Source organism: Hemitrygon akajei, chromosome 11 (genome assembly GCF_048418815.1).
Source record: "Hemitrygon akajei chromosome 11, sHemAka1.3, whole genome shotgun sequence".
NCBI lineage: Eukaryota > Metazoa > Chordata > Chondrichthyes > Myliobatiformes > Dasyatidae > Hemitrygon > Hemitrygon akajei.
The window spans coordinates 145,028,315-145,042,315 of record NC_133134.1 but is presented as its reverse complement, the minus strand read 5'-3'; the positions used below and the strand labels follow the sequence as shown (position 1 = coordinate 145,042,315).

The 14,001-nt window shown below is 34.7% G+C and overlaps 1 protein-coding gene across 9 annotated transcripts in view; it reads left to right on the top strand.

The window, feature by feature from the left end:
* The first annotated feature begins 226 nt into the window (after positions 1 to 226).
* The window catches only part of plagl2 (pleiomorphic adenoma gene-like 2), a 131,860-nt gene continuing 118,085 nt past the window's right edge, over positions 227 to 14,001 (top strand). For all 9 annotated transcript variants that reach the window (XM_073061874.1, XM_073061868.1, XM_073061875.1 and 6 more), the window contains exon 1: positions 227 to 377. The gene's annotated coding sequence lies outside the window, so the exon portion shown is untranslated. The remainder of the gene's footprint in view (positions 378 to 14,001) is intronic.

Below are 14,001 nucleotides of genomic sequence, written 5' to 3'. Positions count from 1 at the left end.
CCTTCTCTCTCTGCACACACACACACAAGAGGGGGAAGGAAGGACAGGGCGAGGCAGCATCGTGCCATTTAAAGGGACCCGTGCACGCTGGCAGCGAGCAGCTGGTGTGCGCGGCCGGACCGATGGATGGATGGATGGATGGATGGGGTTGCAGTAGTCCACCTCCTATCTCCTGGACGCCAGCAGCAGCAGCAGCCTCCAATGTTGCGAAACCCCCTGACGTCACTCCCAGCATTCTCCGCACAATGGCTTCTGAAAAGAAGCTGGGGAAAGAATTTTTTTTAGGCCGTGAAAAATAGAGAAAAATAATTTCCAAAATTTGGAAAGTGCAGCTCGCGTGCAAAAACTTACCGGAAAGAAATGCCGAGTCAACGGCGGTGAGTTTGTGCTAAGTGCAGGAACGAATGGTGCGAGTTGTCGGGATGAAATTGACTAGTGAAGTGCTGGGAAGTTTTGCTGGGAGTTTGTGTGTGTGTGTGTGTGTGTATGTGTGTGTGTGTAGGGGAGAGAGGAGAGGGAGCTCGCGTTTATTATATTATACACACAGCCCTTTCTCCCCCCGCGGGGTTGCCAATTAAATTGCCCTCCCCTTCAACCCACTTTAAGACATTAAAAAATCTGGACTGTAGTAAGCTTTCAAAATTTGCAAGAATTCATTTCTTCCTCTTTGCCAGTTCTTCATTTCTTGGGTGATTTTTTTTTAAAAAAATTACGCGATCAAAAAAAGTTTTCAGGGAGTGAGTTTCGTGTTTGCAATAGTGTCCCTCCTGATGCTCTCGCCGCGCAGTTGAAATGCCTTCTGAGTTGTTTTTGAGGGGGAGCGTGTTTCAAAGAGTGAATTTTCTTGAGATCATGAATTGGAAGCCTCTAAACTTGTGAATTTCGTTTGGGAGACGGTGCCGAGAAGTGGGTAAATAGTTCGGAATCGGACAGTTTCCCAGAAGTATTTTGGTATTTATTCCCTCTTCCCTTATAAAAGTTGCACGCTATGAAGTTGGTTCACGGTATTTTTGTGGTGGCTCGTATCATGGTTTTGTTGCTGTGAGTCAGGAGTTGGGAGGTGGTCACGCTGCTGGGCTGTGACAAAATACATGGAGATAACTCGTCGTTCACAAAAATATCGTTTTGTTTTAGAACGTCTAACTATTGCACTTGTTTACTCCCGGGTTGTTTGGCGCCAGCGCCTCGTTGAGTTTCATCGACCATTACACTTAAGAGATACAAATATTGCCCAGTGTTTTATGAAAAAAAAACTTTTGTCTTTACCCCAGTATGTGCAGCAACACGTGAGCTCGTTGATTTGTTTGGGGGAACTGTGAGAAATGAATATTTAAAGATAACAGTTCTGTCTCTTTAAAAAGTTGAAAAGTTCTATGTATATCACAAATACTGATCAACCTCATTGGGAATTGTGTTGTGCTGGCATTAAGTTATAAAGATTAAAGGAATCTATTAATATAGTAAATAATATTTAACTATAGATGAACAATTAATAAATTTCTAATAGTGTGCAACTTTAGTTCAGTACTATAATTTCAACATGTTAACTTTGAAATAGGACAAGTAGATTTGCATTTGCTAAGCTATATTTAAAGTATTAACCTCACAGTTCAGATTCTGTGGTAGTATGTTTATTTCTGAATTTGCATATGACCAACACTATCAGAAATTTATTGCTCACATAAATGTGAAGTGTGAGATTTCCATGATTTGTTTGTAACCAAAGATGGGACATCTCTAAAAGGAGTAAAACATGTTTACCTGGCAGTCTATTATATGGAGGTTATAGTAAACAAAATAGTGATTAAATGTCTGTTCTGTTACAAGAGGAGTTATGTGGTTACTATTTCATGTTGCTGACAAACTAGTTCAGAATGTTTGTATCATATGTTTATTCTTTGAGTAAGGAGCATTTGATGTTATTTATGTAATTCATGAGCAAGAAATACTGTATGTTAATATTGGAATCAAGTAGAGATGGTAATATTAAATATATGAACCTCAGAAGTAAACAGACCTTGATCTTTTTGAGTGTTACTCGCTTTTAAATATCTGAATTGTCATTCTTCGTAAAAAATTGAGATTTATCGAAGTGTTGCTTAAAATAATGGACATAAAAGCAGCTTCTTTGAAACTTGATAGTTATAAAATAACTAAACATATCACAATATAATGTTTAAACTGTAGAGATTCAGTAAAATCAAATTAGATAGAAAATATGATTTGGTTTGTTTGGTCTTTTAATGATGGTTATTTTGGACATTTAATCATTTAAATGATGCTCTTCGTTCTGTTGCTGTAGTGCATTTGTAAAATTGCAATATCGGAATACCTAGGAAGCTTAAATTTGTTCCAGCATTAATTAATCCTTCTGACTTTGTGTCTGAAATGTTGGATTTGATCTGTTTCAGAATGTTCTATCCTTTTTCTCTGTTAAATATTACAAAGTGTAGATAATTAGAAATATTTTTGACAGGTTTATGTATTGGGGAAAACATTTGAAAGATGTTCTTTTGCTTATATTTAATTTAACAAAATTGTTGAGATTTCGATAGCAAAGTAATTTGTTTGAAGCATCGAATTTCTCAAGTGTTTGGAATAATTGTTGAATTGCATGCCAGTTGTATATTTCAAAGTAGTTTTAAAATGAAAATTTGATCAATGCTTTGGTGCAAATTGTAAAGAAATAGATTGTGGAATTGGGTATCCTTCAAAATATTGTCAAGATTGCATTGAAGTAATTTGAGTGAAATGTATAACAAATCTATGGAACAATCAGATTTTAATGTGATATTTTTGACTTCAAATTTGTTAAAATCTTGCATTTGAGTATTAATGATAAAATTCAAACTTTTGGTGTTAAATATTTGTTAAAACATTTACAAATGTTATGCTGTTCCTGGTCAAACAAAGTGGAAATTTGTTGAATGCTATCTTGGGGAATAAGCTCAATCAAATACATGACATTTTGTTTTAAATTATTGTGAATAGAAATACATTCCATAAAGCATTCTATTTAAATTTTGTTCTTCTGATTAATTCTAACATTTGACATTTGCCTATCACTTTTGATACTTTGCTCATTCTAACATTGAAGTAAGAAATCTAAATTGTGTTGATAGGAAAATTAATCAATTGAAGGTGACCTAAAATTGGTAAATAAATAAATGTTTAGACTTAAAATAGTTTTGCAGTAATGAAAAAGGTGTACACAATTAAAAAGTTATCTGTGAATTGCTATCCTGTTACATAAAATAACTATAGAAACAGAGGTGTGTTGTGCATTTTTTCTGAAGTTCTTATTGTCACTTTTTCCATTTGTAACATGAAATGGAGGGAAGGATAAGGATACTTGTTTCTTTAGAATATTTGTACCGGATTTTGTAATCTTTTAGCCATTTTGTTAGTCTAAAAGATTCAAGGAAACACTTGCAAAATTCTGAGAAAGCTAATGGGGAAATGTTCACTTGTAAGGTTAGTAATTTGTTCATTGTCAAACAATGTGTAGGAGAACCAGTTTTATTGAGATAATGTGGTGCCCTATTTGTAACTTTTTTTGTAAATTTTGAAGTTAAATTTAACTCTTTCAATTTTCTAGTTTTCTTTTTAAATAGTTTCTGTTTGCTATTGGTGATAAATGTAGAAACTGAAGTTCTTGAAAACAATCTAAATAAATTGCAGAATGAAATTAATTTTGCAAATGTATATCAAGCAACAATTTCTGTAAGATCATTTGGACAAGTAAATTTTCTTTACCTTTAATTGGAGACTTCAAACTTATTCAAGATTTGCTGAATAGTTTCAAATACTTTATCATAATTTCATAAATTTAAAATCTGCTTTGAAGTTTTAAAAACAAAGGATATCTTATTTGTATTTTGCATTTCCCCAATTCATTTTTAATTGAAAGATCTTGTAACTTTTTTCCTTTAACCTTAGAAAATGAATATGTTGGAATTAAAATTTAAAGGGGGTCTTGAAAGATGACACAATTGTTTTGAAGTATATTTGAAATTCTTTTTGAATGAGCTTGTGCAGTTTTAAATCTGTTGCATTTAGAACCAAATTTCCAGAACTTGTAGTGGTCTATGGCTAATATGTTACATTTAAAATATGGTTCTGGCAATACTTGTGATATCAACAAGGAATCATGGCATCCAGTATATGCCTTGATGGGGAAAAAAGGTGTTAGAAACAGGCTTTTGATAAGAACTGAACAAGTGAGAGTGACTTGTGTTTCCCCTCACTCTCCAATGCTATAATTTAGATCATCACTAATCAGGTTATACTTATCTATAAAAACAGTTCGTTATCACTGATCAATCATGATTTGTAAGAGTAATACTGTATCTATTGAGACTATTGCCTTCAAATTCTCAAGATTAGTATTAACTAATTTTTGTATTTCATGGATTCTACAAGATTAGTATCCTAGATTTTTTAGGTGTGCGTTGTGGCAGGTCATTTTGCTCAAAATTGGCTGGAAATGCTGTTAGCTGAATTATCATAACATGCAGAATTGCAAGTGTAAATTTGTTTATATCAATATCAATGGCTGACATTAAAGCAATTTATTCAATTGAAATTGTTTCCTTTTTTCCCCCCTTTGAGTAATGTTAATTTGATAACCTTCATGCTTTTCATTAGCTGATAGGCAAAGGAATTCTGAAACTTATGGTGGTCCTCTAGGTGAATTACTTTTGTGCTATCATTTATATGAAGTTGAGCAATTAAACAACCATAACCAACTTGTACCAAACTTTGCTCCTGGTCCAGTAACTTCAAAAGGAGAATGGTACTAAATGGATTTTGCAAATTAAAATTTCAGTGGTATAGGAAACTACTTGAAAACTCAATGCAATATCTTACTTTCCACAATAACCAAGTGTTTAGTACATGCTTTGGGAAGCACCTTGAACTTTGTTTAAAAGATGCCATACATTTCTTGAGGTATAGATCTGTTCATCTTTTCACAATATGTAGCAATGGTGTAGTGGGAGTTGATTTCTGTAGCTCAAAATTTGCACAACATCATTGTTCTGCACCTTTAAAACTTTTAAATTTGACTCTAGAGATTTATTGAAAGTAACCTTTTTAAAATTTGGGATCTTCAATTACAAATTATGGTGGGAAACTGGGGGAAAAGACTTTGGAAGGACATGTTGCATGGAAATCATCAATTTTACTGGTTGTATTTAACTGAAATTTGACAGCCAGATGTATGCAGTAAATACAAAAGAATAAACGATAGATTAGTGCCTGGGAGAGGGGATTTAATTGAAAATGATGAAATGGACTTCATTAGTGATTTAACAGGATGGATTTGTGTTGTTGTAACAATCCAGTTACCTAAAGATTTGCATACCAAGTTTTGAAGTATTGATGTTTACATAACTTTTTGAAATATTGTGGTTTTAAACAAAAGAAATAGGAAGTCATAACCAAGTCACTGGTGGAGGGAAGTCTTTGTTTATCCTTAATTTGTTAGGAATCTAAAGTGTTAGGAAAATTGTAGAAGTCTGTTAATTTGTTTTGGTTTGTAAGCTACTTATTTAAGGTGAAGACTTCAAAAGTGAAGTATGGTCAACTTTGGAGAATACGATTTTATGTTAATGAGTATACCTGCTTTCAAGTATTTTTACAGTTCATTGTAAACTCACTGTTGTGGAGAAATGACTGGTAATTAAATATTGGATGAATGTAATTTCCCTTCAATTCTATTCTTTGTCAACAACAGTCATGTTGGTGAAAAGGCTTTCTTGGAGTAGCTTGTATTTACTTTTTCTCCTCTGGTTTCCACAGTTAGTTGTATATGTTGTATTTGCAATTATAAAAAGCAGTTTAGTTGCTGATACAGAATTTACTTCCTCAGTTCAATCTTGATTACTTATGTTTAAACCACAAGTTATTATACATGTTATATACATAATATACATGTTATTTATGTATATTTATTCAGTTTGCTGGGCATCACCTTGTCAAAGATGATAGAAAATTGGAATTGTAGGTAAAAGATATGATGATCAATATGTATCAATCTAAGTATATTGTATCAGGTCTGCAATTCATTGATTTCCCAAGGTCTAATGCAGTTTAGGATTGGCCAATAGTAGTTTCCCAACTAAATTTTCCAGAAATAAACTCAGAAATATACGAAGAGAGTATGGAGCAAGGCTGATGCACATCTTGTTTGGAATGCAGCACAATTTTCCTGACTGGTTAACACTTTGCTGTGTGGAGTTGTGGTTTGTGGTGCTATTGATTTTGGTATTGACGTGGTTGTAAATTTTATCCCCTATTTCAGGGCATTCAAAAAATTATTTATTTTTAAACCTGTAAAGTCTGTAATTCATAGAATCTGAAGGAGAAATATCATCTTGACTCTTTTGAACGTTTTTGCTTCAATTGTTCCTGTCAGGACTGTTATGTATGATTGCAGCTGAGTTTCTGTTAGACTCTGAGTGACAGTGGTCAAGTTGTTATTACTTATTTAACATGGGCTAAGAAAACACAATTGAATAGCTATTCCCTCTTTTCATTTGCATCTATAGTTTAAACAGCTTGTAAATTTGTAATATAGGTCATGTATAAAAATATCCAAAGGGTAAAGTTAACTACGTTAGGTCAAGGTGAGACTTAACAGTCCTAACGTTTATAAACCTAAGAGTTTGAACTGATGAAAAGCTAGAACAAAAATGGGGTAAATCCAGTGAAAGGGCAGAGATTCTTTGAGATTTTGCAGAGATTTGTGGTAGTGATGTTTTGTCCAATAAAGTAAATAATTTTATTGCATACCCAAAGTTTGGTTTAAAAGGAATGCCAACCACTGAGGTTATAATAATAATGTTATTCATGTAGGCACTGTAGCATGAAGGATGAGGGCAGAATGTAAAAATGGCTTGAGTTATTGCTTACTATATAGGTTGATATTTTAGACAAGACTGAATCGTTTAGGTTCACACAATTGTGTTGATATGAACTCAACTATGAAGATCCACTGTAATTCTTTTTTCCCCATACTTTTCTGGCTTTCATTTAATAAGCCAACTTCCCTTGAAATGATAGCAACCTTGACAGTAAATGCCTAAATGAGAAACTCTACTTTGCTTGTAAGAAGAGACAGGTATATATACATTTTCAGTGGGACACGTATGAAATGAAAATCAAAAAGAATGCCTGTGGTGGAAATCTGAAATAAAATACTGGCAATACTGATCAGGTCAGAGAGCACCAGTAGGTCTGAGTCCCTTCGTCAGAATTTGTGAGGAAATGTCTAAGTTTTCTTCTCTTGGTTTGCAGAGCCCTAGAGAGGTTGTTTTTGTTAGGTTAGTTGGGTTATAGTTTCTGCCCGTAAAAGCCATCTGTAGTAATGCACAAATGTTTCAATCATCTTGTTTGATGGAAAAATTAAGCTAATTTCCCCCCATTGTTCCTTCTAACCTATGGAACAAACTTTCTTGTAAGTTTTCTTTAAAGTGATTTTTTTTTGAACATTTTCTATTTCCCATTTGTGTTCCATAGAAGTCTTTAATTACAGGTGTTCCCCCCTCCCTTTACAATGGTAGAACGTTCCTATGAAACCTTTCTTAAGCTGACATAGTGTAAAGCAAAGAACCATTAATTTATATGGGAAAAATTTTCTTAAAAGCTTAAATCCTCTTTGTAATGCGAAAACAGGTTGCTCATGTAGGTCTTTTGTAAAAGCGAAGCGGTGTAAAGCGAACGTTCGTAAAGTGGGGGACACCTGTACAACTGATTGGTGTTAAGATCTTAATCATGGCTTTCTTCCATATTAGTGATTTAAGTGCGATATTTTGCAGTAAATTTTTTGTGTCCAACTCTGGGTTGAGTTTGGTAGATGGGCACTTCAACTTTTTAATATTAATGTTGATAATTTATTTCATTTACGTAAAATTATGCAGATGCTGGAACTCAGCAGGTCAAGCAGCATTTATGGTGGGAAATGAACAGCGGACATTTTGGGCTGAGACCTCTCATTAGGATTGTCAGTATCTGCATCTATAATATTGTAATTGTTTTAGAAAATAATACTTCCCAGAGAGTTTCATATTTTAAATATTTTGAAAGATTTTTATATATCTACCATTGACTTCTTCTTAAGTTAAAAGTATGATACTATCGATACTGCGTAGAATAAGTATGATATTGTCAAAGAAATTCAAAGAATACCAATAGGATAAAGGACTTCAACTCACCTGGGACCTTCAATTTATTAAGATTACATTGAACAAGGTGGTCCAAATGTGAGTGACTATTTGCAAAGTTAGAAGTGTACCTCTACCTCCCAATTTTATAATAAGAATTACTTCATTTGGGAACTGTTTGTCTGCCAATTCCATCAATCACCAGTGTTGTAAACCATATTTAATTATAATTTTTTTTGGATTTGCTTAAATGTGGTTACTTTAAAAAAAATTGTGTACTGTGCTCCAAGTTTCTCCAATCTGTTTTATGTTTTTATATTTTGCCATTTTCATTTTGTTTTAAAATGATCAAATAGAAATGCACAATGTTTTGTTATTTGTTCTGCAGATGTCTTGTTGTGATATCATGCAAAAGTCACTGGACACTTTAGAGTTTTCATGTAGATTCTATTTTAAACCTGTATGTGTTATGATTTGCCACATTACAGGTCTCATGAAAGGCCAGCATTATGAGAGGCATATACAAGAAGGGTGTGCCTCTGTATTCTTGCATGTCTTATTTATTAGGTATATTTTTGCTTCCCAGAATTATGAAGTTCTCTGCACAGTGTGACAACGTTTCAATATTGTAATTGTGTTGCTTTGTCTAGAATTCCAAAGCCTATGGGTGATTGTGTACAGTCACCTGCTTTCAGAACCGAATGCAAACACACTGAATTAATGCACTGACCCCAGGCATTCCATGAGGTTGATCAGAGTTTTGGATTGAATCTCAAGATCCAAGATCATAAAATCTCTTGAAACTGATTCACTTTTTGAAAAGACAGTGGAATTGTGTGTGTATTTTCTTCCTTGGGGAATTGAACTTAAATATAATGCATTGGGGGCCATTTGACTCATAAGTTGATGCTTGCTCCCAACAGACAAATGCTATAAATTCTATTTCTCGATTATTTATATTTAAATGTGCAACTTGCCTTCTGCGACATGCTTCTCAACAAATCTTCTTCATGCCTTCTCTTCACTTTGATTCTTTTGCATTGGTATAATATATAGAGAACCCAATTAAAATGCCAGCAGGTCTTTGGGATGTGGTGCACAAACCAATGAATTTCTAGAGGAATGTACAAAGTCCACTCGGATAAACCAGAGGTTAGATCCCGAATCAGTGGTGTTGCAGCTGAGAGCCATATTAAATTGAGGATCTATTAGCTGCTTAATGATATGGATCCCAGACCAAATGTGTACAAATATGGCATTGATGTAATCTGTGTTTCACAGTAAATGGTTGATGTATAAGTGCAATGTAAACCTGAACTTTTGGCATGGCATTACAGTAAAATAATCTAGAAGTAAGCAGAAGATAAGCTTTGTCCTTCCTCTTATTGATAGCTAGTCCAGTTTTAATGTTAACTTCATGCAAAACTGCTTTTGTACTCATTAAATGCAACCTCAGCAACAGGAACAAAATGCTGAGTTCTTCCTGCATTTTGATTGTCGCTTTGGATTTCCAGCATCTGTAGATTTCCTTGTGTTTGAAATGTATCCCCAGATAGCTTGCCTAAGGAGATTCTTGCTGCTCAGAAGTTGCTAATGCTTCTGTCTATGATTGTTACTGTAGAAAAGGTTTGGATAAAGTATCTTTACCAAGTACAGCTGGAGGATGAAGTTCTCAACACAAAGTATACTTTGAAAAGGAATAATAGTTATCTGTAAAAGAGTAATATTGCATAGAGAATGAGCTAAAGGCTGGGGTTAGAAAATATTGGTTAAATGTGAAAAGAAAGTCAGCAGAAAGGGTTTAGTGCGACCAATAGCCAGTGTCTCTGCATCCGTGCTCTATAATTGGGCATGTTTTTCTGGTCATTAAAATAAGTTATGCAACATTAGCATTGAGTCAACTATAACTGTAATTTGAAATGGGGTGAAATGTTGAATGAGATTGTCCTTGAGAACCAATTATAGTTGAATTATGAGCAGTTTTTGCATAGCATGTTCATTCCATTAGTTTGTACAGAAGTGGGTGGAAACTGGCAAAAATAATATTGTCCATATAATGCCACGCTGTAATGAAATTAAACCCGATGCCAAAAGGAAAAGAACAGTGATTGTATCCAGTACTGTACACTTTTGATCATATTTCTCCTCTAATTCAATAAAATATTATAGAAACAAAAGCAGTATCAGCACTTTTTTTTGAAGGAATGTAAGGACTTTGAGAGTAGATCAGTCATACTTTAATAAAGAATAACCATGATAATCGAAGGATAGATCTTCATTTAATCAGTTACAATGTTTGAAGCTGCTTTGTTGATATGGTATACTGTTCATGTTATACATGATTTAAACATCAAAAAATGGATCCACCAGAGAGTAAACTGAGTAGGGCATTTTGGGACTACTGTTTGTCTCCCATGCCATTCAGCCCATTGCTCCAACTACCATAATTTATTTCTTTTCTCTTTTCTGCTGCTTATTATTTTCTTGTTTTTCCAATGGAGGGCTTCATGATTGTGTCTGTAGTCCATGTGATCACTTCTAAAAGTGAGGGTTGTGAATAGATATTTGCAGAACAGAAGCTTGAGGTTCAATATTCCGCCGCACGTGAATTGTTATATCATACTATCAGATCTACAGAAAATCTTCGTTAATGGAGGAACTAAATATACTAACTTGAACCATCTCTTTGTAAGATGATTAAGAGACTGAAGATGAAGTTAATAGATTTATCCCCAGTTCATTTATTTTGTTGAAACATTTTCACTTTTTTAAAATGTAGTTTTAATAGAATTAGTGCCTCTGCAAAACCTTGACAGTACATGATCTTTTCTGAGTTAAAGTAGTCTAGACTCTTTGAGGAATACCAGAATATAAATTTTAAGTGCAAATTAACATAATATATTCCATCAAGTCAACTAACAGCTGCTCATATGACACAGACTGTTTTCATGTAGTTCAGTGTAGTTTTTGTACTGTTTCATGTAGCACCATGGTCCTGAAAAACATTGTCCCGTTTTTACTGCGTACTGTACCAGCAGTTATGGTCGAAATGACAATAAAAAGTGACTTGACTTGAGACTGATGATTAAACTATGAACTTAATTGTGTCCTGTCCTAGAATTGTTACTTGTACCTGCTGCTCTGATTATTGCTAACTTTGTGGATTCCATATTTTTCTTTCTACTTGCCATCAGTGTGTTTGCTGGCCTCACAATTAAATCGCAAAAATTTGACCCAGGGTTGGGGGCTCCAGTAAACATTTTATATTTTTCTTCAAAACTTCATTTTATATTTTTCTTCAAAACTTCATTTTGTCTTGATATCCAATGTTTAAAAAAAAAAATTTGTGGTTCAGACTGAGTAGGTGGACAACTTAAAGTTAAAGTGCCTGTACTGACACTCTGCTAGAGTGAACCGAATCTTTTCATGGCCCAGTTCTCTATCTTGATGTTGTGTGTTTATGCTGTGATAGGCTTCTATCCATTGAGGAGATTATTCTTTGTCTGAATGACTGGGTGGCAAAGCAGAACATTCCATACCCCTACTCCCTTGAAGAAATTTCTCTTTTGCCCTTCCCCCCCTTTGTTACAATTCATAAATTGATTCCCTATTGGACTTGTAATTTGACTGTTAAAAGCTGACCTTGTTGTCTGTCCTTTTATCACATGCTTGAATTGGGATCAGGTTTTACTATTTCCTAGATCTTATAAATAATGCATATTGATTGTTTTCAACATCCACTTCTAGAGTACACAATGCCCATTTCTGTAGCCCGAACCTTGTCCTTTGTTCCCCCTTGGTTTTGATCTATACTTTTATTTAAATACTGTATGATAATTTTAATAGTAATATTTTTTCAGATTGCATTATGTAATACAGAAAGTTAAATATAACAGGAAAGAACTGTCCAATAAATACACTTATTGAATTAGTCTATAGGGAGTCCCAACTCTTCCTGCAGCTTGAGTTGCTGGGTTTCTGTTGTGTTGCATTAGGCAGTTCATGATGTTATGATATCATGAGTTTTTGATTTTCCTGTTTTGAATTTCCACATAACATGGTGAATCAGAAGCTGGCTGATGAGGTTAATTCTAAACAATTAACCCATTTGTGAAGGCTCTATCCAGATAGAAGGGAAGCTGCAGTGGATAGTCTTCACCTCTGCTATAGTGTTGTTGACTCACCACCAGTTATTATACATCTCGCTTGGTCTTTCACCTTGAACATTACTTCCAAAACATCCTCAAAATTGGTATCACATTCATCAACCTTTGTGTTTGATGTGGCGCTGCTGGAAAGCATGGTATTTGCAAAAGTTCTTCTGTCTTTTGTCATGTGACTGGCTGCTCTGTGCTGTGTGGCCATTTCTTAGTTATCTTGTGTTTTGCATTTGTGTTAGTTTCTCCTTTTTCTTCATCAGCCATTTATGCCTGTAACTGTTCTGAGAAAAAGTGCTTGTCCTAATGGCTGTACACCTTGTGTTTGTCAGAGGCTGGAAAGGACAAAGAAAGCTTGTAGACTCTGGATTTGTTAGAAATGGCAGTGGATATCTGCATGAAGGTTCCAACCAAGTCTCTCTAATTCTCAGATTTAATTTCTTCCTTTCCCCCCCCCCCCCCCACCACCACCAATCGTAAAGCAGAGTCCATCCCAACATCACTTTCTGCAGGGAGAAATTATAGATGTCTTCTTCAATCCTTCCTGGTTATGGCACTCTAGTGTACTTGAATTTCTCATAACCATCTTCAAAAATCTACTGCAAAGAGCAAGGGTTTAACGAACTGGGTGTGAAAACCTCCAAAGAAAGTGCTGTGGATTGGCATTGACCCTCCAAATAGCAGGTGTTAAATCCTCAGTGGGTTCTTGCTCCTGCTAACAAATGTATTGACACCCAGTTAAATTCTGCAGTACAGGTTGTCATGAGAATCCTGAACTTGACACTTTAATACTTGCTGGTCCTGACCATAATTGTTCCTCCAGGTATGTACTGTAACAAAGCTACCTCCAGAGAGGCTGTTCATATGAATGATTGCCCAGACTTCCCCATCAATAGGACTTGAATAAGCCTCTGTTTGCCACCTGTGCTCAATCCTGTTCTTGAGATGTTTTGTTATTGCATTCTTCGTTACAGATTCCTGCATTTTCCTCCTCATGGCTGTTATGCCAGGAGGTTGATAGTTCCCTGTTTTCTCTCTTTCCTCCTGAATAGTGGGGTTACATTTGTCATCTGCAATCCACAGGAACAATTCCAGAATCTACAGAACAATGGAAAGTGATAATCAGAACAATCGGAACTCAAAAGCCAGTTCTTTCAATGCTCCAGGATATAAATAATTGGATCTTTAAAATTTATTAGCAACTTATTTTGTATTTTTTGACAAGTTAGTTTGTTCCATTATTTGGAGTGAGCTTTTGTAAAGAAGAACATGACCTGCTGAGTATTTATAGCCCTTACAGTTTTATTTCATTTCAACAGCTATACTTCTGCACTGCTGTCAGTTTAAAAAATGTATATACAACTTCTATTTTCAATTCCTCCTAGATACAAATCTTGTGTAAGTCGAGCACATTTTGTTTTTGCAGTTTGCAGTGAGTCTTCATTTTGGAATCTATTGTCACATGATGAGCTGAAAAGCATCAATATATCTACCTCTTCCTCTTAATCTAAACCTTGATCTTTTTCAGAGTTCATGTGCTCATTCCTTTTTCTCCCCCTCTTGGTCTTTTGTGTTTCTTCAAGGACTAGGAGATCACAGAAGTTACACCCTATCATCCCAGCTGTGTCTTTTACCACTGCCAAACATTGTTTTCTATTAAAATAATCTGTTTTTATTTA